The sequence below is a fragment of the Chenopodium album genome, chromosome 8, assembly GCF_948465745.1.
Source record: "Chenopodium album chromosome 8, dcCheAlbu1.1, whole genome shotgun sequence".
NCBI classification, from domain to species: domain Eukaryota; kingdom Viridiplantae; phylum Streptophyta; class Magnoliopsida; order Caryophyllales; family Amaranthaceae; genus Chenopodium; species Chenopodium album.
The window spans coordinates 19637207-19665063 of NC_137841.1; the positions used below are offsets into that span (position 1 = coordinate 19637207).

Sequence of the window (27857 nt, forward strand, 5' to 3'; positions counted from 1 at the left end):
GTATTGTTGTTTATAATTCTAAAAGGAACAGAACAAATATAGAAGGATAAAACAAATACCTCTTACGGTTTCAAGTCTAAAGATGACAAGTTTGCAGCAAGAGTTAAGATAGTTTTTGATAAACATGTAAATAAAAAAGGCAGAAAATTGCACATCTCCATAGAAAATGATAGTTAAAATATAATAGAGATCACTAGCTTTGGTGCAACCATGGGGGCATGTTACACTTAAACCCCTCTTACATGGAAAATCAATTCAAGGCATGATGGAACATGGTAATTTTGAGAAGAAATAAGTCTTATTGTATTGTTCCGCCAATTCTTTTGTACTCTACTCCTGGTCCACATATTGCAATTTCCTTGTCCAAACATTCTTTGGTTACCTAAGAAATGAGCAACATTTAATCAAGTGTTGCAAGTTAGTCAATACATTTGTTAAAATGGCACAGAATTCAGAAATCTACGCTCAGATACTACTTGAACCAATTTTTTTGCTTCATCGTCAACCTCCCCACAGAAGAAAGTAGCAGAGGTATAACCATGATAACCTTGCTTGACCAAGAGCAAAAATTAAATTAAAATATGTGATATTGTAGTGAATACATGTAATCCTCAACCATTGCACAACGATACTCAAATATTTGTGCTAAGAGGCATAAACACATTGAAATATCATGGAAGTTCAAAAAAAAAAAATCACAGCTAGAAGAATGAGAAGTACTAGGTTGCTTACATTCAGGTTGGTCGTGACATCAATATTTATGATATCACCATCTTGAAATATGCACATTTGTCACTACTTGATATGAGGGAAAAGGTGGGGCAATGTTTATAGCATTTCATACAGAAAAAACCTCAAGCGGCCTTGAATCTGGTATACCATGGCAAATACATTCATTAATTGATGTGCGGATGTAGGGAATATTTCAAGCGTTACCCATAGCTTGAACCCCACTGTGATCATACACTAAAGTACGGTGGCGTCCAAAGGGAAAGAAGATAGAGAAAAAGAGTCGCCAACAAGTTTTAGGAACTTGTAAACCGTTCACGAGGTGAAGGTTACACCCCTTAACGATCCAAGAGATCGTCAAATCCACAAGGTCTGGAACCATGACTGGTAGTTCGGTGATGAAGGTACAAATCCAACCTAAAAGAGATTGAACCTGCCCTTATAATAGACCTCTACTTTATTCTGATCGTATTCATGTGCACTTTCTGACTAACATGCAATCAATAGGATTAACCCTAAATCTGTTTATCTATGTTGGTTGAATATTAATGCACAAATAAACTATTATTGGCGATCACTTAAGTTATAATCATATCAACCCTAAACAAGATTATTAATTATCACTAGTAGAAAAATTGAAAAAGGCACCGCTCAATGGCCACCGGTTTTTGAAAACCGATGGCTTAATAAATGGGCGGGATGAGGCAAAACCACATTGCCACCGGTTCAAAGAAACCCGTGGCAATAATGATAAAGGCCACCGGTTTTGAACCGGTGGCAATAATCAGTTAAAAAAAAAGCCCCCCTTATAAACCCCAAACCCTACCTCTTTTACCTCTCATTAGCCGCTCCTCTTTCTCTCTCCTCTCCCCTCTCCTCTTTCTCTCTCCTGCTCTCCCCTCTCTTCTCTGTTCTCATCTCCTTCTCATCCCCTATCTTCGATCTCCTTCTCCTTCTCATCCCCTATCTTTCTTCGATCTTTCGATCTCCTTCTCGTCTCCTTCTCTTTCATTTCCAAGACCAACACCGCGAAGACATGCACGAGGTTAGGGTTTTAATTCGATTTAATTCTGGGTTTTTTTTTTCCTTTTTTTTTGAGTTCGTGAAAATCAATCCGTTTTCAACTCTTTTTGTTTTTTTGAGTTCGATTTAATTCTCAATTTGTTTTTAATTCTCGTTTTGAAAATCAATTCGATTTGTTTTTTTGAGTTCCATTTAATTCTCGTTTTTTCACTGATTTCTGGGATTTTGTTTATTTTCTTTTTCTGGGTTTTTTTTCTGAGTTATTTTGCTTTTTTTTTTTTTTCTGGGTTTTTATTAAATTTCTGGGTTTTGTTTTAATTTGTGTGTTTTTTCTGGGTTTAAAACTGATTTTAATCGATTTATTTTAATCTATTTTGGGATTTTCTAGGGTGAAATCGATTTGAAGTTGATTTTTTTTTTATTTTAATCGATTTGATTTCGATTTAAATTCTGGTTTTTTTTATTGAGTTCTTGGTCATCAATATCTGGGTTTTTTTTTTTCTGGGTTTTTAACTAATTTGTGGGTTGTTTTTCTGGGTTTGATTTTATTCGATTAAAGGGTACATGCAGATCGTCCTTTTTTTTTGCAGTTTATTTATTTTAATAGATTTATTTTTTTTGTTTTAATTGGTGCAGGTATGTTGATTTAATTGAAATCGAAGAATCAAGATGCAAGAATTTTGATTTTGATGTTTAAATTTTTTTTTTTTTGATTTATATTGTAAATTTTTTTTATTTATATGTTGTAATTGTTCGTTTTTTTTTTGTAGGAAATACTTTTGATTTTATTGATCTATATTGTAATTTATTTTTGATTATATATTGTAAATTTTTGATTATATTTATCGTTATTGTTTCATTTGGATTTTGATGTTCTTATTTTTTTTTTTTATTGTTCTATTATATTTCTTTAAGAAAAAGGCAAAAAAAAAAAAAAAAAAAAAATTACATAATGGACATTGCCACCGGTTAACCGGTGTCATTTATATTTAATACAAAAAAAAAAAAAATAAAGCGCCAACTGTTTTTGCCACCGGTTAACCGGTGGCAATACTTAATTTTGCCACCGGTTTTGAACCGATGGCTTTTCAACTGAGTATTGCCACCCCCCAAATGAACACCGGTTCAAAACCGGTGGCAATGGGGGGTTTTCAACCGGTGGCCATTAGCAATTTTCGCCTAGTGTATCTTATTAAGCGTGATTACAAGTACAAATTCCCTTTAAACATGCATAAAAGGTGTGATCAAGCAATAAAAATAAATAATATCAAGCAACATAATAATAATCATCAAAATAATAATTATAATCATAATAATAATAATTAAAATAATCATGATCATAAATTATAACAATTATAATCATAATCAAAATAATAATATTAATCATAACTACCATAATCATGTTAAATCATAATAATAATAGCAAGATCTTAGGCATGATACTAACAAGATTAATAACAAACCCTAGCATGTCACTAAACAATAAAAATCAAATCTTTAGCCCTAACATGATACTAATAATCATAAATATTAGGAAGAACATAAAAGGCATCATACTTTTAATCATACTTGATATTAAAGTTACCCTAGACATGATACTAGGAAGATCAAAACGCCCTAACATAACATTAGGAATCATAATAAGAACCTAAGCATGATTTCTACATAATAACATCAATAAAAACCATTAAAGCACTTACTTGGATGCCTCGTACCTCTTTCTAATAAAAAAATACACACGTTAGTAACTTCAAGGAAAATAATAATTAAAACAATTAAATTAAATAATTGAAAGAGAGATTTGAGACCAAACCCTCATAAATTAAAACCTTTCACGTCTAGGGCGAAGGCAACTTCGAACTTGGCTAGGTGCTTCTAGGTCTTTTGAATGCGGAATTTTTGTATTTGAGAAAAGGCTAGTTTAGAAAAGAGAGAGAGAGAGAGAATATATCAAGAATTTCTTTATGTGAGTTGGTGAGAATTGGTGAATCAAAACGGAGTTTTTAGAAGACTATTTATAGAGAAAATCAGCCAAAAAGATAGAAAATCGAAACAGAGTTCTGACGCGCAAAAACAAGGTTAGCGCCTGTAGACACCCATTTGTGTCTCCCCAAAACCAAACCCGGTGATGAGTACCTTTCACGTCGAATCATAATCGAATGAAGTGAAAGTGTGGAAAGTTTAGTGTTGCGGATAGTTTTAATTTCTTTTCTCTTCTCTCTGTTTTTGAAAACCTATTTTAAGAAAACAACCAATACAGTTTGGTTGGTCCATGATATGGGTCCAATAATAGTGTAATTGGATAGGGTTTGAAAAGACCTTTCCGACGATATATTATAAGCCCAATTCCGATGAATATTGAGGAAGTTATGGCCAATTTATTGAACTGGGCCCGGTTTGAGCCTCATATGCGGCCCAATGATCTAGAGGAGGGCCTAATATGGATTTATCATTCCTAGTGCAACTAGGAATGGTTAGTCTTCTAGATTCTTCTAGAAGGTTCTTTTCATTCCTAATTCAATTAGCATTGATAAATTGACTTTTGTTGACTTTTTAGAGTTTTAATCAGAATAAAAGAACGTTTTTGAGGAAAATACGATTTTATTCTCCCGTACAGTCAATTTCTATCTGATTCTAGAAAAGGCGTCAAAATCTTAGTTAGCGCCAAATTCCAGCCTTAGCGCCTGACGCTAAGCTTGGTTTTACGCGTCAGAACTCTGTTTTGATTTTTTATCTTTTTGGTCGATTTTCTCTATAAATAGCTTTCTAAAAACTCCGTTTTCATTCACCAACTCTCATAAAGATTTTCTTGATTACTCTCTCTCTCTTTTATAAAATAGCTTTTTCACAAATACAAAAATTCCGCATTCATTAGATTTAGAAACACCTAGCCATATTCGAAGTTGCCTTCGCCCTAGACGTGAAAAGTTTAATTTCTGAGGGTTTGGTCCCAAATCTCTCTTTCAATTATTTAATTTATTGTTTGTTTATTATTTTCCTTGAAGTTACTAACGTGTGTATTTTGTTGTTAGAAAGAGGTAAGAGGCATCCAAGTAAGTGCTTTAATGGTTTTTATTGATGTTATTATGTAGAAATCATGCTTAGATTGTTATTATGATTCCTAGTATCATGTTTAGGGTAATTTTAATACCAAGTATGATTATTATGATGCCTTTTTATGTTCTTTCTAATATTTATTCATGTTAGTATCATGTTAGGGCTATATATTTGATCTTTATTGCTTAGTGACATGCTAGGGTTTGTTATTAATCTTTTTAGTATCATGCCTAGGGTCTTGCTATTATTATGCTTTAACATGATTATTATGATTATTATAATTATTATTATGATTATTATGTTGTTTGATGATATTTATTGTTATTGCTTGATCACACCTTTTTATGCATGTTTAAAGGGAATTTTGTACTTGTAATCACGCTTGATAAGATAATTAATAATCTTGTTTAGGGTTAATGTGATTATAATTCAAGTGATCGCCAATAATAGTTTATTTGTGCATTAATATTCAACCAACATAGATAAACAAGTTTAGGGTCAATCATATTGTTTGTATGTTAGTCAGAAAGCGCACGTGAATACGATCAGAATAAAGTAGAGGCCTATTATTAGGGCAGGTTCAATCTCTTTTAGGTTGGATTTGTACCTTCATCCCCGAACCCTATTTGGTTCAAGACCTTTTGGAGTTGACGATCTCTTGGATCGTTAAGAGGTGTAACCTTCACCTCGTGAACGGTTTACAAGTTCCTAAAAAACTTGTTGGCGACTCTTTTGCTCTATATTCTTTCCCTTTGGACGCCACTGTACTTTAGTGTATGATCACAGTGAGGTTCAAGCTAGGGGTTAATGCTTGAAATATTCCCTACAGTTTTTGGCGACTCCATTGGGGAGGATTTCTATTTTAATTCCTGAAATTTATTTCGGCAATGATTTAGAATGAGTGAATGAGACTCGAAACGTTCTAAGTATTTCATGTGCGTAATTTTGATTAACATTATTGTCATATGAATAAAAAAGATCTCATTGGAAAGACCATCTGTAATGAGTTAAAACATAGGATTTTTACACGTAGGAAATTTGAGGAATATCTTTCACAACTAGGACCGAAACAACACTGCGCGAAACTGGAAAATTTTATCGAGCACAGAAAGCTGCTGAGGCATGTAGGAATTAGCTTCAGCGAACAGAAGTTAGCGCCAGAAATTTGACTGTAGCGCCAGACGACAGCTTTGTCGCCAGGCGCTACAGCCAAAAACCGGCGCCAACCCCTGTTTGCTGGCGCCAAATTCTTCCTATATCGAGCCAGAAATATGCGTTCTAATTTCGACCAGTTTTTAGCATTTTTTGCTCGATCCTACTTCCTGATTGAGTTTTTCTCACTTTTCTGAAACCCATATGTGTTCTACATATGGACATAACCCTCTGGGAATTCATGCTCCATCTACCTGATTGAAAGCTCTGATTAACAAAGGGTACATCCGAGAATGTTGAATTCACCAAACCATGGAAGCGAGTTTTTTCTAAAACTCGCGGTGTCCCATCCACTCGCGCGAACCCTTCTCGGTTAGGCTTCCGCGCGGTGCATCCGGACAATTAACCATGGACCCTCTATTGACTAACCCATATCCCGAACTTTAGAGAACTAGAGCCATGGTTAGGTTGCAAACTCATTGCATCATATTGTGCCTATTTGACTAATTGTGCATTATTTGTTGTGCATATGATATATGTTTTTCTTAACCGTTTGTTTGACTTGTTCTAAGATTAAATAAATTAATGACTAAAAGAACTTTGCCTAATTAATTAATTAATTAATTTGAGTAAATAAAGTCTAATATTTTAACCAGAATTAACCTAGTACGACTTTAGGCATACCCCTGTTGATTAGTAACACCGAAAACAGTCTAAGATCGAAGCTCCAGCAATGGCGCCAAAGTCCGAACTGTTGCGCCACTCTGTGGAGTGTGGCGCCTGGCGACAGTTCTGTCGTCTGGCGCTACACTGCAAAGAGAGGCGCCAGTCCTGTCGTTTTGACGACAGTTCGGATTATTGATCGAGTCATCACTTTGTGTCTAATTAACCAGTTTACTAATTAATTCGGTTAAATATTACTGTCAATAGTACCTTGCTAAGTCATTATTTGAGTCTAGGCACCAAGTCCCATGGTCTTACGCAAGAGTCCAAGCATGTCACTTACACTCAACACACACACCAATACACATACTTTGACCATGTCTAAGAGAGTCTTTTATGCGCGTTTTTTCCGTCATTTTTTTTAGGGGGGTAAGTCGGATATTAATCCTCCAATGTAAATACCATACTTGGTTCCTTCCAATGTAACTACCATACTTGGATCCTAAAAATATATACATTTTTTTTGCCAAAAAAATATGCACCTATTTTTTTATTTTTCCTCTTTAAAACTGTAAAGTCAAGGTCGATTTGAGTCAAGTAATTAAAACAAAAATGGTTTAAATTACAGCGCATGGTCAAGAAAGGAAGGGCGGTTAATCAAAGACAACCTTTTCGTACAAGTCCAACTTTTCGACAAACCCATTGCTCGTAAGAGGAAAGCTAGGACAGTAATGGCAACACAAGAAGAAGTCAATGAGCTCAGGAACCAACTGGTTACCGTGACTGAGGCACTAAAGCTCCTAAAGATCAATGATCCCGTGAAACAACAACATATGGACCTCATGCAAGAGAGTCTAAGCAAGCTATCTAGAGACTACAAGTTTCAAGGGATTATTTCACAAGGGGTCTCGGTGGACAAAGATCTTCTTCCGCAGAAGTTCAATGCCAACGACATCTCGAAATTCAAAGCAACCGATAACCCTTATTTTTATTTAAGATCCTTCGAGACAATAATGAGTATTAAGGGTATCGATAAGAAGGTTTTCCCCTCTCTGTTCTCACTATCTCTCGAGATCGTTTGCCAGCAATGGTTCTTTTCTCTAGAGAAAGAAAAAACCTTCACCTGGGAGTCCATAGCAAACATTTTCGTCGATAGATACAAATGTAACATTCAAGTTGAGACCGACCATAGGAGCTTGAAATCCTCAAGCAGAAGGAGAACGAAGGCTTCACCTCCTTCTTTAAAAAATGGAGAGAAACCTCAGCTAAGATGATTGAGGTGCCGAGTGAAAAAGAGGCTGTAAGGTTATTCATCAAAAACCTTCAAGAAAAATACTCCTAGCATCTCAAGTATCAAAATAATCTCCATACCTTCAAGGCCGTCTACGACATTGGAATCAACATTGAAGACGACCTGGCTAAATTGAAAGCTGCCAATAATAACTCCAACAGTGGCTGGAAAGGAAAGAAGAATGACAATCCTTCTTCTTCCAAAACCACCCACTCAAATAATGTTAGCACTTTTAACCTAAGTGAAGTCCTTGCTATGAATAATCAAGGACCAAAGAAACCATTTAGGAGGAACTTTACTCCTATTGGCATGAGTTATGACACCGCATTTGACTGATTAAATGCTAAAGGTCTTATAACTCCTATTGGACCATTTGGGGACCCACCAGTCGAAAAGAGGTCAGCTAACTGGAACCCCAATGCACATTGCAAGTATCACTAAGGTAGGGGCCATCTCACCGAGAACTGTTGGAAGCTTAAAGAAGCTATCCAAGACTTAATCGATAACAACAAGCTGCCATTGCCCCCTGCCAGTAAGAAGCCATGTATTGATAATGCGCCTCTCGCTCATTCCTTGGCTATCTCTGATGAGGAAAACGAGGTTGACCCCTCGTCTCTCATCAAACCTGTTAAAGAAATCCATGCCATCGAAGGAGAGGAGGAGATCTTTTTCGACGCCATGGATAATCTTCCGGAATTAGCAAGTAAAGAGGATATACAATCGCTCACACTGTCTATAATGGAAGGATCGCATTAGCTACGTGAAACTCTCAAGGCTATAAAGGAACTTCAGAAAAAATATGACGAGGTTCCACTCCCGAAAAATGAGCCTAAGAGAGAATTCACACCCATGGGAACGACTTACGAGGCGAAACGTTTTCCTTTACAAGTCACCGAGAAACCCAAGAAGAGTAATAGACTCTACACTCCAATTGGGATCCCATATATACAAATGTTCGAAATGCTCTCGGAGAGTGGCGAGATCAAACCTCTCGAACCAAGACCATTCAAATCATTGAAAAGAACAAATAGATATTACTGTTAGTATCATCAATCAGGAGGTCACACTATCGAAAACTGTTTTAAATTCAAGGATTTAATTCAGAAAATGATTGATGAAAAGAAACTAGTCCAAGTTCCACAAGAAGAGGATGCAAACATTAATGAAGTTTGGGACAGTGATGAAGAAAACGTCTACTTAAAAGTCACGGTAGGACTTCCACCTTCGGTGTCATATGCCATGGATGACTTTTGGGTTGAAGAAGACTCATCAATAGACGTCCTCACGAGATCCGGGAGAATACAACCTCCTATTTTAACACAACCCATGCCAACCACACAGCAAGTTCCCATGCCTATCATTGAAGATAATGATATCGTCAAACAATTCAAGAAGACAAAAGTTGAAATGAACGTATGGAAACTTCTGGAGACATCTCGAGGACATAGGTTGGCTGTAATGAATGCCTTGGACAAAATAGGGATAGATTCTAACACCACTCCTGAGGGGTTGGCTAACTTCCTCACGAGTGATCTACCTAGTCCCATTAATTTGATCACCTTTTCTGACAAGGATTTACCCCTAGAAGGTGACAAACACTATAAGGCATTAAACCTCACAGTAGTTTGCAAGAGAATGAACGTCCCTATGACTCTTGTAGACAATGGATCAGCCATTAACGTTTGTCCACTTAGAATTGCGAGGATGCTAGGCATAAGGGATGAAGACTTAACTCCATCCACACAAGGAATAAGAGCCTACGACAACACTTGTCGTCAAGCTCTTGGTAAAATTACCATGAATGTAACGGCGGGAGTAATAGAACATGCTACTACTTTCCAAGTAGTAGATATCAAAGCTTCATTCAATTTACTGTTGGGACGCCCTTGGCTTCATGACCTAAAGGTCGTCCCCTTATCTCTCCACCAACAAGTGAAAGCTATAGTTGGGGGAATTCCTATCACCATCGATTCTTCACCTATGAGAATCAAGTCTATAGAAAATCCAATAATTAACGTGGAGCACGATGAAGATGATGAAGATTTATGGGGCTTTAACGAAGAGGTCTCCTTAATCCAGGAGGATGAAAGGACCCCTCTCGGCCACGACCCCCATTCTAACATGATCGTGAATACTATTCTCAAGAAACAAGGACATTTTCCTGGGATGACCCTAGGAAAGAAAAAGGGAATAGAAAAACCGCTGGAGTCACCTGGCCTCCCTAAATTAGATACTTTCGGACTTGGTTTCGAACCGACGCGGAAAGATCTTAAGCGGGCCTAGGAAAAATCAAAGGCACGTAGGGACGCTTGCATCCAAAAGAAAGCAATCCCAATGGATCAGTACCCTTTCACCCTTAATGGTCAATTCATAAAAGAAGGAGAAGACTATCCATGCCACGAATTTCCCGAACCATTTTTCGTAAACGGCATAAGGCAACCGGGATTTGAAATTTTCTTGGATTGCTATTTCACAGATGAAATCCCAACCCCTGTCCATAGGGAGAAAGCACCTCCATGCTTTGACTTTAATGTCATGGGATTATTATTTGGGCGAGAAAAGGATGAGCCGACGTACAAAGAGGATCACTCCTCGCTCATTCAAACAGTCTTACAAAGCGAAAGTTTCGATCCCTCGAAGCTAATTACTCCAGCAGAAGGATCACTACAAGGGTGGCGCAAGACCATCAAGGTGACTACTCCAAGTGGAAGAAAAATGTCCATCACAACAGGGCAAGGACCGATGTTCGATGAGTCGTCTGAGTCAGAGTCAGAGTCAGAGTCTCTCCCTATAGAGTCATCTAGGTCTTTAGTAGTAGCACCTTCCTCTTCTACTTCTCCTAGAATAGTTAGTGATCAAGTCCCTGAGGACATATCACTTTTTGATGTAATGATCTCAGAGTATAATAATATAACTTCTTCTCCTTACTTCTTGTGTTCTTCTTTAACCCAAGATGACCAACATTGCTTAACTAACAATGAAAAAGACAAAGAACTTATTAAAGCAATGGAAACACTTGAAAAGAAAACACCGATAATTGAAGAAACTGAGACGGTTGATATCTCAAATGATTCAACCAATAAAAGTGAAGTTAAAATCGGACTAACACTTAATGAACAAGAGAGAACCGATTTAATTAACTTACTTAAAGAATTCATCGATGTATTTGCTTGGTCATACGAAGATATGCCAGGCATTAATAAAGAAATAACTTAACACACTATACCACTAATTCCAGGAATGAAACCTGTAAAACAAAAGTTACGTTGAATGAAACCCGACGTAACTCTTAAAATAAAAGAAGAAGTTCAAAAACAAATAATTGCATGTTTCATCAAGGTATCAAAATACCCCGAATGGGTCGCCAATGTCGTCCCAGTTCCAAAAAAAGACGGAAGGGTAAGAATGTGTGTCGACTATCGAGATCTAAATAAGGCAAGTCCAAAGGAGGACTTCCCTTTACCACACATCGATATTCTGGTGGATAACACAGCAAATCACGCACTTCTCTCGTTCATGGATGGATACGCAGGTTATAATCAGATTCTCATGGCGGAAGAAGACATGGAGAAAACAACCTTCATAACACCATGGGGCACTTACTGCTACACGGTAATGCCATTCGGGTTGAAAAACGCGGGTGCTACTTACCAACATGCAGCGACTGCCTTACTACATGGCATGATGCATAAAGAAGTCGAAGTGTATGTGGACGACATGATTGTAAAATCAAAAGACCGTCCAGGCCATCAAGTAGCCTTAAGAAAATTTTTCGAAAGGCTAAGAAAATACAATATGAGGTTGAACCCATCTAAGTGTGCTTTTGGAGTCACCTCAGGCAAGCTTTAGGTTATGTCATAAGCTCTAGAGGAATAGAGATAGACCCAACCAAGATCAAAGCAATCATGTCAATGCCACCTCCCAAAACCGAGAAGCAGATTCGATGATTGATTAGCCGGTTGCAATACAAAAGTAGGTTCATATCAAAATTGACAACGATATGTGAACCAATATTTAAAAAGCTTAAGAAGAATGTACCAGTAATATGGGATGACGAGTGTCAAAAATCCTTTGAAAAGATCAAAGCCTATCTTGCAAATCCTCTCGTATTAGCACCAGCACTTCCAGGAATACCTCTTAAGTTGTACTAAACAGTTACCAAAGAGACAATGGGAGCTATGCTAGCACAAGAAAGATAAGCCAAAGAAAATGCAATCTACTATCTAAGCAAGAAAATGCTCAAATTTAAAGCACGTTATACACCACTTGAGAAATTGTGCCTCTCCTTGGTGTGGGCCACAACCAAGTCAAGAAATTACATGCTAGTGCATACAGTCTTCGTAGTCTCCCGATTAGATCCACTTAAGTATATATTCGAGAAATCTACACTCAATGGACGCATATCAAGATGGATAGTCAATTTATCCTAGTTTGATGTAAGGTTTATGCCGCAAAAAACTATCAAAGGATCTGTGGTGTCAGACTTTCTAGCAGACTTTCCATTAGAAGACTCGGCGCCAATACAAGACAACGAATTTCCAGATGAAGACTTGATGGTCACTGAAGATGATACTTGGACCTTATACTTCAACGGAGCCTCAAACCAAAAGGGATGTGGCGTTGGAGTACTACTAGTATCACCTAAAGAAGAGCATGTTCCAATCTCCATAAAGCTTGATTTTGAAGTTACCAACAACGCTACTGAATACAAAGCATGCGTGGTAGGCCTTGAAACAGCTTTGGCATTGGGAGTAAAAAAGTTACTGATATTCGGGGACTTTTCATTGATCATCAATCAAATCTCCAAATGGTGGAAAGTAAGGAGCGAAAGTCTAGCTCCTTACCAAACCTATCTGGAAACTTTTACTAATCAGTTAGAGAAGGTAGAATACACATATCTACCTAGAGAAGAAAATTAATTTGCTGATGCCTTGGCAAGACTAGCCTTAATGGTTAGGATTCCTACAAAAATCGAGCAAATGCCTCTAACTATAGAAAAAAAGGCACAAACCAGCATATATTCAGGCTATAGAGGATGATGAAGTAATTCAAGACGAAGAAGAAAAATAAAAAGAACCGTGGTACATGGATATACTCAACTACGTCACCAAAGGAGAATACCCTTCCCATGCTGACAAAAGAGAAAAACAAGCGTTAAGACTTTTGGCTTCCCAATATGTACTCATAGACAACGAGCTACATAAAGGGGTACCTAAGGGTCAAGCTCTCTTATGTGTAGGAAAAAAGGATGCCCAAAGAGCAATGAGGATAGTCCACGAAGGAATTTGTGGGACTCACATAAATGGCAAAATGTTAGTCCAAAAGATAATGCGAGAAGGATACTATTGGACTACAATGAATAGGGATTTCCATCAATACGTAAAAAGATGCCCTAAATGCCAAATCTATGCCAATTTAAAACATGTTCCTCCATCCTTGCTCTACACCTACACGTCGCCATGGCCGTTCTCTACATGGGGAATTGACATCATCGGCAAAATCACTCCCCCATGAACAGGTGGCCACGAATATATCCTAGTGGCAATTGACTACTTCACAAAGTGGGTTGAAGCACAATCATACACTAAACTCACTGCAAAACATGTAGCACTCTTTATCAAAATAAATATTATTTGTCGATACGGAGTCCCACATGAAATGATAAGTGACAATGGAACTCACTTTCAAGCCGAATGTGAAGAATTGCTACAAAAATATGGCATTCAACATCATCATACTTCCCCTTATAGGCCTCAGGCAAATGGAGCAGTCGAGGCAGCTAATAAAAATCTAAAGATTATCATCGAGAAAATGACGGAAAGTTATAAGGATTGGCCTGACAAACTTCACTTCGCATGGTGGGGTTATCGCACGTCAATTCACACATCAACAGGAAATACGCCATTTTCCTTAGCTTGGTTTATGGAATGGATGTCGTACAACCTGTCGAACTAGAAATTCCATCTCTACGCATCGCGTTAGAGAGCAAACTCGATGAAGTTGAATGGACTAGAGCAAGATATGAAGAGCTAATTCTACTCGATGAAAAACGACTAGAAGCTCTACATCACACTCAATGTTATCAAACTCATATGGCTAGACATTTTAATAAGAAGGTCAAGACAAGAAACATCAAAGTAGAAGACTTGGTGTTAAAAGCATTAAGGAAAAATGTTTTAGATCCAAGGGGAAAATTTAGACCTAATTGATCTGGACCCTACATTGTCAAAACGATCCTGTCAGGAGGTGCAGCAAAATTAACTGATATGGATGGCAATGAGTTCTCGAACATGACAGATCTTGACAAACTTAAGAAATACTACCCATAATTACTTGAGTAGGGTACTCAAGAGAGCTACGTTTGGCCTGATTCCTTAAGAAAGGATACGTAGGCAACCCTTTACGGGTGCGGCCACTTTATTTTTTTTAAAAAATCTCGCATCCCAGAATTAATAAAATTTTTTACAGAAGATCGACGGAACATCGGCGTCACAGAAAAAATTCTAGCGCCAACCGATGAACATCAGCGCCAGACGACAACATCCGTCGCCTGACGCCAGACTGCCGCAACCGGTGCCAGTCGAAAAATCGTGGCGCCAATTTACAGTTAAATTTCTGGGAATATTTCGGTGTTTTTCGGAAAATTTTCGACTTTCGTACTCGAAAAAATTTCTGGAAAATTAATTCTTCGGTTTTCATTGCTTTAATAAAATAAATTTAAAGTAAATAATTTAATTAAAAAGCTGGAATTTCATTAATAAAGTAAATTACATTATTGATGGAATTTAAATAAAGCTTAAATAAATTAACTTTAAATAAAAAAAATAAAAATAAACTAAGTCTAATAATGGGAAATTAAGCAATGCTCTTAATCTTCTTTCTCTTTCTTAGCCCTTTTCCAATTTTTGTCTGCTTCTTCTTCCTCATCCATAACCTTAGCTAGTAGGCATCCTTTAGAGGACCTACATTCAATCTTGGAGTAAATAGTTTCCCCCTCAGTTAGGACCCCATGCTTCTTTTTTACCCAAGCTTTCTTTTCTGTGGTGTCAGCTTTCCTTTTCCCTTTATCTTTTGCAGTGCTCTTCTTCTTAGGTAATATAGGTGTCTTGAATTCAATCCTTTCACCCAGGCGTTCCTTAGTAGGAATCACCTTGTCACCTAGACGACTCTTCACATAAGTTTTACTCTGATTTTTCTTCACGTCCTTTGAGGGTTTCTTTAGAAGCCACTTTTTTACATCATTGGGCAAGGAAGGAGGAACATTTTGGGTAATGACTTCCCATAAAGGACTAGCGCTCCAATAAGCATCAAATTTGTCTACTTCCTGAGAGACAGGGAACTCGTAGGGACGACGAAGATCACCGGAAGAAATAGTCTGAAGTAGGCCGTATTGTCTTTTTACCCTGCACGGATAATAAAAAGTCATACGGGACAAGCTTGGAAGATGACAGAAAGGCTACTTGTTGACACCAACCATCTTTTCTATTTTCCACCAAGGGATGACCCACTTGATGGTAAAATTACAAGACTCGAAGACCTTCTTCCATTCTTGGTGCCCCATTTTAGAGAAGCGTTTCTTCCTTCTCACGAAGCAATTTGGAGTATATTATTCTCAATGTTGTCCGGAGGGCTAATTAATTCCAGTCTTTCCATTAGCCACATCTGTAAAAAATTGCAATGCAAATAAATTATTATTACTATACAAAAATATATTTTTGATTTCTGTAATTAAAAATATTATTTTTTTCTACCTGTAATAAAATTGGAGAGCCCCGAAAAGGTGCTTTGGATTCCTCTTCAATTCATCAAGACTAAGCATAGTCTCTCCAACTATTAAAGGCATTTGATTTCTCCAAGACTCAATTTGTTCTAAACAGTGGATATAATTGACTGACCCTCATTATTTTTACCACATGTAAGAAAAAATTGATTAAGCATGCAAAACAGGAAAGCCCTTCTTCTACAAACATGGAAAGATTCAGAATAAGGCCTATCAAAATAATGTCGAGCAAATTCTTTCAAATTAACTATGCTACCATCTACTATTTTTGATAGATCTCTGTCTTTTAAATTGAAGAAGCGTTCAAAATATTTATAATAATATTCATTTATTCTAGGGATTACTACAAGATCTAGTGCAGGGAAGCCTAAAATAACACCAAATTCTTCCGGCAAAGGGCTAATTTCATCATACCCTATTCTAAAGCAATGAGTATCTACATCCCAATATTCTAGAGCGGTATGAATAAAATCTGAATCAAGATCTACCCCTTTGATACCATAAATACCCCCCAAGTGAAAAACATCTAATTCTTTTCTCTCTTTGGCATTAAGTGACCGACACCATTCATGGGTGTAGTTGGTAAAACTTTTGGAGACTAGAGACATGATTTTATTTTTCTAAAAGCAAAGAAATATTTTATCTACTGAAATTATGAAGAGAATCGGCTGGGCAGGGGGCTATTTATGCACAAAATCGGAGCAGTTTTAATCTACGAAGGATTCGGAGTCAGCGCTCATTAGCGCCAGACGTCAATATTGGCATCTGACGCCAGAGCCTGGCGCCAAACGCTAGGTGTAGCGCCTGGCGCTACACCAAAACGCGTGGCGACAGCTGGCGCTAATATGTCTCAGCGTACGCGCTTTCTAAAGACCGTGTTTTTAATCTGATTCGAGTTTGCTAAATGACTTTACGGTTTCCTTATCTTTTTCTAAAAATTCATCTATTCCTCTCTCTTAATTAATATAGCTATTATATTTATTATATTTTTTTCTGATTTTATTTGGACTAACTTCCAAGTTTTTATAAATCCAATATTTTTATTTGACTTTTATTTTTCATTTTTTCTTTTTTGGGGGAGAAAGTCGGATACCCTCCATCACCAATAATAAAAATGACGGAATTTTTTGCGCAAAATTATTTTTTCACATTTTCCTTGCACACACAAACATGCACATAATAATAAAAAATGAAAAAACATGATAAATAAGGAATAAACTCATAATAGTATGTATATACAAAACATGTCTAAGTAATGAGTTGATATGTCTAATTTATATAGTGTTTTACCCCTGTGCCGTGGTCATAATTAGTAGTGTTTTTTGGCTCTTTAGGGCCACTTTTATTACTAATTTGTGTTTTCTAGTGTTTTCGTAGTTTTAGTTGAGTTTTACAGGAAATCGCACTTTTGGAGCATTTTCCCGGGTTTTCATGGATCGACTACGGAAGCTAGAGGGACACGACCATTCTTGAAGCCCAGGATCGGTGAGAGCCGATGATTAAGGGCTCGGTATGTGATATCGGGGCTATTGGATCAACTAATCAAGACCCGATGAGGAAATCCAGATCGGGCCGAGGAATCGAGCCCAATCGAAATCCAAGCCTCGAAGAAGAAGCCGGGCTCGATCGGGCAAGCATACGCCCGATAGGGCGGTTGCGCGCAAGAGTAACCTCAAGGAAGAGGCGCGCCCGATCGGGTGAGCGTAGGCTCGATCGGGCGCGACACACCAGCAGTGGGCAGAGCAAAAAGGCGGGCCCGATCGGGCGGCCCCTCGCCCGATCGGGCGCGTGTTTTTCTTAGGAGATGATTAGTTTTGTTTTAATTTTTGTTTGAGGAATGTTTAATTACGAATTATGTACGTAAATTCTGATTACCTTCTTTCTTAGACTTTCTCTCTCTACTTAGGATATTTTCTCTCTCTTAATTTTTCTCTCAACTTTGTTCTTAATTACTTTCATTAACCCAGATTTCTTTTGGTAACAATTTCTTCTCTTTTAATTTCAGTTATTTTATTTACTTCTTTGATTATGTTTTTCTTTATTCATTTGATTAGTTTAGTTATGATGATGTTTGAGTAGTTTTATTTCTAGGGTTTATGGGGATCTAATAAATAATATGAAGGGGTAAATTTGTGATTGTTGATTATCAATGCTTGGTTAATTTCCTATTGATTGATTTAATGCTATGCAATTAGGTTTGACCAGATTTAATTGTATGAGTTTAGAAATATTAATTCGAGATTCGACATATGAGAATTGATGTTTAGGCTTAGTTTCAATAGGCGGACTAATTTATAAATGGTTAAGTTGAGATTCGACAGATGAGATTTAATACCGGTAAATTAACTCTGTGATTATAATACGTAGCGAAAGCCCTTTATAATCTGATTAATCAATGCTTGATGATTGCTTATTATGATTTGCCCTGGAATATTGTTTATTAGTGAACCTATGCCCTAGGTCGTTTAATATTTGATTTCTCCCTACTTTATTTCTTTCGATCTTATTCTTCGTAGTATAGACTTTATTTAAAACAATATTGGTTACTTTGATAATTTAGGTTATAATAATTAATTAGGAGTAGAAAGACTTGTTTCCCTGTGGAGTGCGACCCTACTTCCCTATCTACTTTAGTTAGAGGACTTAAGTAATTATTTTTGATTAGGGGGTATGACTTTACCCTGTCAAAATTTAGCGTCGTTGCTGGGGAAACGATTTTATTTTTATTTTCTGATTATTTTTTGTAGTCTAGATTATCCCCCTTTGTCTCAAAGAACGTTAGTTCTTTGAGGCAATTCTCATATTTGTCTTTTAGTTCCTTGTTTATGCCTAGGTGTTCCAGATCAGGTTACATCGAGCGCTCGTTTCATAGGCAAAGGAAAATCATAGACAAATTCTGGCGGGTTCTGAGGAAGACAACAGTCGAAGAGACCCTCCCTCTGATTCTAGTGACACAGAAATTCCTTCAGATTCAGAATCAGAGATGACGGCCCAGAAGAAACTCAGTGACTACTCGCAGCCGAAGCTCACAGATTTCCCGCACCTTACTCCCACTCCGGCGCTAGATGGAGTTCAGTTTGAAATAAAGCCCCAATTTATCACTATGATAGAGAGGAAGCAATTCAGCGGAGCTAAGGGTACGGTGAAGATCCTAATCTTCACGTCGCAGATTTCTGCCAGTATTGTAACACCATTAGACAAGCCGGGGTCACGCAGGACCAAATCAGGGAGATTCTTTTTCCTTTTTCATTATATGGCAAGGCTAAATTATGGTTTAATGGTTTGAATAGAACTGCACTTGGTATTACTGACTGGGAAACTCTTGCTTTTAATTTCTATAATAAATATTATGCTGCAGAGAACAACGATACTAAGGAGTGCTATTTAGAACTTCGCTCAAGAGGCCGACGAAACGCTATATGAGGGGAGAGGTTCAAGGATCTACAGAGAGAATTTCCCCACCACAATCTAGCACAAAGGCAATTGATCCAAGCATTCTACAATGGACTTGGAAATTCTTCTAGATCAGTTCTAGATTCTGCAGCTAGTGGGAGGTTCATGAATTTAAATGTGGACGATGCAGGACAGGTTATCGAAGACATGGCAATACACAATTCCCAATACGGGAATCCGAGGGGGTTTGCAAATAAAGGAAAACATAATGTCGATTTCATATTCTTTTTGCAAGCTCAATTAACGTCTATTTGTCAAAAATTAGATAATCTTACTGTTGCTCCTAACTCTGTAGGTTTCTGCTGTTGCTAACAATGAAGCTTTTTGTGAAAATTGTGGAATTTTAGGGCATTGGGAGCAAGATTGTAGGAGCTCCATGGAACAAGTTAATGCCTTTCAAACCTATAGGCAAAATAACCCATATTCCATCTCTTACAATGCCGGTTATCGAAACCACCCATATCTTTTATACCGGAGTACCAATGTACAAAACCCTCCACCTCCACAACAACCACAACAGCAACCTCCACCACAAAAAAAATATTACCACCCAAATTCCGGCCAGAAAAGCCAAGCATCACCCTCATCATCTTCCGACCCTGCCATGACAGAAATTAGAGCAATGCTTGCCAACATGCAAAAGCATATGGAGAGTAGGGATGCGCAAATTAATTTTATTTTAGCCCACAATAAAATCATGGATAATCAAATTGCACAACTTTCATCTACCCTACAATCCTGTCAGCAAGGTGCTCTACCATCACAACCTATCCATCCTACAGATCATGCCAATGCAATCACTCTAAGGAGTGGTTCACATTATGATGGACCTCCTATGCCAAAGGAAGATGGACCAGTTCCTGATCTAGATTCTTCTATACCAAATGCTAATCCTGCTAACCCTGCAGGGCTACAAATAGATACTAACTCTACTAATGTTTCTGTGCAGGGTAAATCTCAGGATAAGGGAGGAGATGTGCAGAGCCCGGTTATCAAACTTCCATTCCCTAATAGACACCTGAAGAGTAAGTTTGATAAACAATTCGGTAAGTTCTTAGAGGTTGTGAAAAACCTGCAGGTTACAGTTCCTTTCACTGATCTAATCACTCAAGTTCCTGCTTATGCTAAATTTATGAAAGCCATTCTGACTAGGAAAAGGGCCTTTAATGAAGTAGAAACTATAGCTTTCACAGAGGAGTGTAGCGCTTTATTGCAAAACAAATCCCCTCCTAAATTAAAGGATCCCGGTAGTTTTTCTATCCCTTGTCATATAGGGAATGTTTTTATTGATAAAGCTTTGTGTGATTTGGGTGCTAGTGTCAGTGTTATGCCATCGTCAGTCTGTGCTAAACTTAATATGGGAGAATTAAAAGTTACTAATATAACTTTGCAAATGGCAGATCGTTCTGTAAAATACCCCTTAGGTATTTTAGAGGACGTCCCTGTCAGAGTTGGTAAATTTTTTATTCCTGTTGATTTTGTTGTTTTAGACATGGCAGAGGATACGCAAATACCCATTATATTAGGTAGGCCTTTTCTCCATACCGGAGGAGCCATTATTGATAAGAAAAATGGTAAACTAACCCTTTCTGTAGGTGACGATAATGTTACTTTTAATCTAGGGAAAGTTTTGAAAGGGCCTATGCTAGAGGAAAATTGTTGTTATATTGACGTAATTGATATAATGGATGATATTTGTGATGATAGCTTGCCACAGGTTCTTGCGAGGGATCCCCTAGAGGAAGTTCTCTGCGGGAATTTATCTAAAGACAATTCAAGCGTTTGGGGTAATGAGGTACAAGATATTGAAAAAGCTCTTTCCTTAATAGAGTTAAGCCCCAAGGAAACAATGAAGGTAGTTAACTTATTTCAGGAGTCGAAACCTACGGAGGTCAAGAAACCTGAGCTAAAACCTCTCCCTTCTCATTTAAAATATATTTTTCTTGATGAACAGGAACTATACCCCGTGATCATTAGTACTGCACTTAATGACCTACAAACTTCCCAACTTCTAAGGGTTCTTCAAACCCATAAGAAAGCTATTGGGTACAGTATTGATGATCTCAAGGGTATTAGATCTGACTTTTGTATGCATAGGATACATCTAGAGGACAACTATAAGCCCTTCATTCAACCCCAACGAAGATTAAATCCCAACATGCAGGAAGTAGTCAAGAAAGAGGTTATTAAACTACTTGATGCAGGTATTATCTACCCTATTTCTGACTCCAAATGGGTAAGTCCTGTGCAGGTAGTGCCAAAAAAGGGTGGGATGACTATTATAACCAATGAAAAAAATGAATTAATTCCCACTAGAACTGTAACAGGGTGGCGTATGTGCATTGATTATTGTAGACTAAATATCGCCACTAAAAAGGACCACTTCTCTCTTCCCTTTATAGATCAAATGCTCTAGAGGTTAGCTAACCATAAATTCTTTTGCTATTTGGATGGGTATTCGGGATTTTTCCAAATTCCGATTCACCCTGAAGATCAGGAAAAGACAACTTTTACATGCCCTTATGGCACTTTTGCATATCGTAGAATGCCTTTTGGTTTATGTAATGCACCCGCTACCTTTCAACGTTGTATGATGAGAATCTTTTCTGATTTCATAGAGTCTATTATGGAAGTCTTTACGGATGATTTTAGCGTGTATGGTTCTTCATTTGATTCATGTCTAATTAATCTCGCTAAAATTTTAAAACGATGTGAAGAATGCAATTTAGTTCTAAATTGGGAGAAATTTCACTTTATGGTGACAGAGGGAGTAGTTCTAGGTCACATTGTATCTGATAAGGGCATACAAGTAGACAAAGCTAAGATTTCAGTGATTGAGCAATTACCTCCCCCAGTTAATGTTAAGGGAGTTAGAAGTTTCTTGGGTCATGCGGGGTTTTATCGCCGCTTTACCAAAGATTTTTCTAAAATTGCTAAACTACTGACTCAGCTTTTACTCAAGGATGATCCTTTTGTTTTTACTAACGAGTGTCTTGAGGCTTTCAACAGGATTAAGCAGGCTTTGATATCGGCACCCATCATATGTGCTCCCGATTGGAACCTTCCTTTCGAGATCATGTGTGATGCAAGTGACTTTGCGATAGGAGCCATGCTCGGACAAAGAAAGAACAAGGTTTTGCATGCTATTTATTATGCAAGCAAAACTTTGGATGAAGCCCAAGTCAACTATGCCACTACGGAGAAGGAGTTTCTTGCTGTTATATATGCTTTAGAAAAATTTAGATCATATCTTGTTGGTTCTAAAGTCATTGTTTTTACTGACCATGCAGCGTTGAAGTACTTGATAACTAAGGCGGAATCAAAGCCAAGGCTACTCCGATGGGTTCTCTTGCTCCAAGATTTCAACATCGAAATAAAAGATAAAAAGGGAGCAGAGAACGTAGTGGCAGACCACTTGTCACGTATCAGGTATGATGAGGGTAAGGATTCTCTTCCTATAGATGATTCTTTCCCTGATGACAACCTATATGCAGTTGTAGAGCAACACCCATGATATGCAGATTTTACTAATTATTTAGTGGGTGGTGTAGGGAATAATTTCAAGCTTTAATCCCCCTAGCTCGAACCCCACTGTGATCATACACTAAAGTACGGCGGCGTCCAAAAGGGAAGAAGATAGAGAAAAAGAGTCGCCAACAAGTTTTAGGAACTTGTAAACTGTTCATAGGATGAAGGTTACACCCCTTAACGATCCAAGAGATCGTCAACTCCATAAGGTCTTGAACCAAATAAGGGTTCGGGGATGAAGGTACAAATCCAACCTAAAATAGATTGAACCTGCCCTAATAATAGGCCTCTACTTTATTCTGATCGTATTTATGTGCGCTTTTCGACTAACATGCAATCAATAAGTTTAACCCTAAACCTGTTTAATCTATGTTGGTTGAATTTAATGCACAAATAAATCTATTACTGGCAATCACTTGAATTATAATCATATTAAACCTAAACAAGATTATTAATTATCTTATTAAGCACGATTACAAGTACCAATTCCCTTTAAACATTCAATAAAAGGCGTGATCAAGCAATAAAAATAAATAATGTATCAAGCAACATAATAATAACCAATATAATGAATAATAATTATAATAATCATAATAATAATAATAATCATCACAAATAAAATAATCATCATCAAAATAATAATAATATTCATAATCATCATAAATCATAACAATTATAATCATAATCATATTCATGTTAATATTAAAGCATAATAATAATAGCAAGATCCTAGGAAGAGAATAAAAGGCATGTCACTAAGCAAGATTAATAACAAACCCTAGCATGTCACTAAGCAATAAAAACCAAAGCTTTAACCCTAACATGATACTAACAATCATAAATATTAGGAAGAGAATAAAAGGCATCATAGCAATCATATTTAATATTAAAAACACCCTAGACATGATACTAGGAATATCATAATAACAATCTAAACATGATTTCTACATCATAACATCAATAAAAACCATTAAAGCACTTACTTCGATGCTTCGTACCTCTTTCTAATAACAAAATACACACGTTAGTAACTTCAACAAAAATAATAAACAAGACAATTAAATTAAATAATTGAAATAGAGATTTGGGACCAAACCCTCAGAAATTAAACCTTTCACGCCTAGGGCGAAGGCAACTTCGAATATGGCTATGTGTTTCTAGATCTTGCAAATGCGGAATTTTGTATTTAAAAACAAGTTTAGAAAAAGAAAGAGAGAGAGATGAAATAATCAAGAAAACTTGATGAAGATTGGTGAATGATTAAGAGAGAATTAATGATTGCGAATGAAAACTGATTGTAGGTGAGAATTGGTGAATCAAAACGGAGTTTTTAATACGATATTTATAGAGAAAATCAGCCAAAAAGATAAAATAAACAAAATAGAGTCCGTCGTACAAAAAACAGAGTTGGCGCAAACCCTGGCTAACTAGCGCCAGGCACCAACACTGGCGCCAGGCGCCAAAGCCTGGGGTCAGGCGCCAAGCCTATTTTCAACGCGTTTTCAAAAATCAGATAAATTTTCCGTACTGGAGGATAAAATCATATGATTTCCTCGAAAATGCTATTTGATTTTAATTAAAACTCTGAAAAGTCAAAAGTCAATTTATCAATGCTAATTGAATTAGGAATGAAAAGAACCTTCTAGAAGAATCTAGAAGACTTAAAACCATTCCTAATTGCATTAGGAATGATAAATCATATTAGGCCCTCCCCTAGATCATTGGGCCGTATATAAGGCTCAAACCGGGCCCAGTTTGGTAAATTAGCCATAATTTCCTCAATATTCATCGGAATTGGGCTTATAATATATCGTTGGAAACCTCTTGTCAAGCCCCATCCAACTACAATACTATTGGACCCATATCATGGTCCAACCAAACTGGATTGGCTGTTTTCTTAAAATAAGTTTTCAAAAACAAAGAAAAGAGAAAAGAAATTAAAGCTTTCCGCAACACTAGACTTTCCACACTTTCGCTTCATTCGACTATGATTCGTCGTGAAAGGTACTCATCACCGGGTTTGGTTTTGGGGAGACACAAATGGGTGTCTACAGAAGCCCCCACTTTGACTGATTTTGGAGAAACGCAAGTTTCGAAAACAAAAGTCAAAGTACCGATATGAACGGAGAATGATTCAGAACGTTCTGCAATCCTAAATCACTCTTGTAACGCCGATACCTGCAAACTAACGTTAGTTAAACAGATAAAAGAGTTAAGAAACGCGTATCTTGCACCTCGAGCACACGTCTCTGAAAGTAACCGATTGTTGCCGCTTCTTTGTTGTTTTGATGACCTTCTACCAGCTAGAGAATGCCATCCCGCTTGAAAACCGCTACGCCCGGAACTGCTTCCAAATTAGAAGATTGCTTCGCCTGAAACGATCCTCCTCCGCATTGATAATATTCCACGTCCAAGGGAATACTATCGAATATTGCTTCTCTTGAAACAAATCCTCATTCGCATTGATAATATTCCACGTCCAAGGGAATACTATCGAAGATTATTTCTCTTGAAACAATCTCCATCCGCATTATGACCATCTTCCATGCCTAAGGGAATATGATCGAAGACAACTTTGCCCGAAATTACCTCTAGTTGTTTTTGACAACTCTCCGCAAGCTAGGGAATGCCGTCGAAGATATCCTCTCTTGAAGTCATCCTCATTTGATGCGATAATTTTCCAAAGGAAATTACCGAAGACCCACGCCTGTCGATCTTTAAAAGTTCGCTTGAACTTTGCTCCCGCTATGCTTGTACGTCAGCGCTTCTGTTGCTTTGAACATGTATGTCGGTGCTCTTTTGCTTTTGAACCTATATGTCGGTGCTTTTTGTTAGTGAGCCAATGCTTAGGCGCTTTAAGCTAAGTGAGACGATCTTTTATCAAGTCGATCACTTTACGTAATCAAGCCGATTACTAAATCATGTCAAATTGCTTAGAGGGGCTAACTGGCGTACCAAGTAACCCAAAAATATATTGCAGAAAGGTAGAACAACCCCATCAGGTGGTTGGGTGCTCTGGCGCCACTGAAAAACCATCAGTGCCACCTTATTAGCCTTAGCGCCAGGCGCTGAAATTGGCGCCAGGCGCCAAGCCTAATTTTTGACGCCAATGCATAGGTCTTGGCGCCAGCACGGGGATTTCATTAAATACCCCTTTCCTCTTCATTTCGCTGCTTTGCTTGTCGCGAAACTGCTCGAAAAAACCCGAAAGCTTCAATTGCTCGGTTCTTGCTCGTTTCTCAACTGAATTTGCTCAAATTTGTTGCAAATCAAAGCTATTTTCATCTATTTTCCCGATATATGTAATTTTTCTTCAAACTCTCATCGGTTTTTATGAATTTTTGGCATGTTTATTCACGAATTTTATGAAAATTCGAAACTTATAATGCTCAATTCGCTTTGTTTGTCAAGTTTTATGCCATGAAATTGCTTGATTATGTTTGTATATTGCCTTGGGAGTAATTTGAGACTTGTTTGACTCAATTTGGTGAAGAAATGAGCAATTTGCCATTGTTAGACCTCTTAAGGTCGTGAAGAACAATGTGGCTTGTCCTTGATGTTTTTGCTAGTAATTCTTGTCCAATTTGTCACAATAATTATTATAGAGTTGCAAGAAATTGTTTGATTGCTCTAAAAACGCCGTTATGCTCAATTTGAATTTGTGCTCTGTTTTAGTACTACGTACTCTGTTTTTTTTTTTGCGAACATAGTATCATGCTGCTAGGCGAACCTTAGATACTATAGAACCTTAATTTATGATGATTTTGCACAATGTAGCATGACTAGACAGCGAGGCTCGGGTTCACGGTCCCGAAACACCAGACGGGAGCATGAGCCCGTAGAGGATGACGTCACGCCTTCCACTTCGCTTGGTCGACTTCCCGAGTGGGATGAGCGGACCCTGTTCTTCGCCCCCATCCACCAAATTTCTGAGAGGGTGAGACGGGGCATCACGCCCGAGATGACGCGACATCATGGCTCCGGCTGTGATGGTTTGGGCGCTTTGTACAGGATGTACATCGCCAGGGATCTTGAGACGAGACTCCTATCGGAGTCTTGCGGGCTTGCTACTCTATTCGAGACCTCTGAGGCTATGGTTGCCTCCAGCGGGGGTCACCACGTAGTGCTCGCTTTGGTGGAGTTCTTCTGGGACACCACCAACACTTTCCATTTCCCCTAGGGCGAGATGATGGTCACCCCTACGGACTTCAGTCTCATCACAGGACTGGAGTTCACCTCTGTGCCACTGCCGTTTGACAGTTGAATCGACGTCTTTTCTTCGGAGGTTGAAGAGCTGTTGGGGCCGATCGCAATTCGGGACCGAGCTGAGGTCGAGACGACTCAGTTTAGCGCTAGGGGAATTCGCCGCTCGACGCTGGCAGCGACTCTTGATGACGATGCAACCACCCGAGAGCAGCGGGTGCGCATCTTTGCGCTGATGTTGTTGTCAGGGACATTCTCTCCTGACAAAGGTAGTAGGGCGTTGCTTTACTATCTTCCTGCTGTCCGCGATCTTCATCGGATCGGGACTTATGACTGGGCCAGCTTGGCCTATGCTGACTTTGTTCGTGCACTGAGGGACTCGTGTCGACACCGGTCCTTTGGGACGAACGTCGCTTTGTCTGCCTTTTGGAAGGTCGTACAGGTAAACATTATTCCCTATAAAGTTTAGCTCTACATTTAGCTAGCATTTACTCACAATTTTAACTCCTTGTAGATCTGGTTCTACGAGTACTTTCCTTCTGTTGTGCCGGTCAGACCATCGCCGCGGGGATTTCCAGTGAGCGCCTCTTGGGGCGGCCGCCACGTGGATGTGTCTACTACACACGTCCGGAACTGGATCATCGCGGTACGACTTTTATCTATTTGCTTTTTCACGGTGCTTTAGGTATATTCTCGCCTGATTGATGTTCTTTGTAGGGTCCTAAGGTGGTGTATCGGCCGTGGGGCGGTTGGACAGTCCCTAGGTTAGCCGCACAGTATTCTGCTGAGCGTCGCTATTTCTTGGGGACTTACGGAGCGATCGCGTACTTAGGGGAGAGGATTGCTAGACAGCATTCCTCTGATGTCTTCGTCGTTCCTACTGCTCCACCACGTCATATGTTCGATGAGGCGCGTTTGTCGAGCATGTCTAAGGGAGCTGGTACCCCTTGGCGGTCCTACGTGATCCTTGGGCGGTGC

The 27857-nt window shown here is 38.2% G+C and overlaps 1 pseudogene; it reads right to left on the reverse strand.

The window, feature by feature from the left end:
* Positions 1 to 298: 298 nt before the first annotated feature.
* The window catches only part of LOC145642788 (methionine aminopeptidase 1D, chloroplastic/mitochondrial-like), a 57373-nt pseudogene continuing 29814 nt past the window's right edge, over positions 299 to 27857 (reverse strand).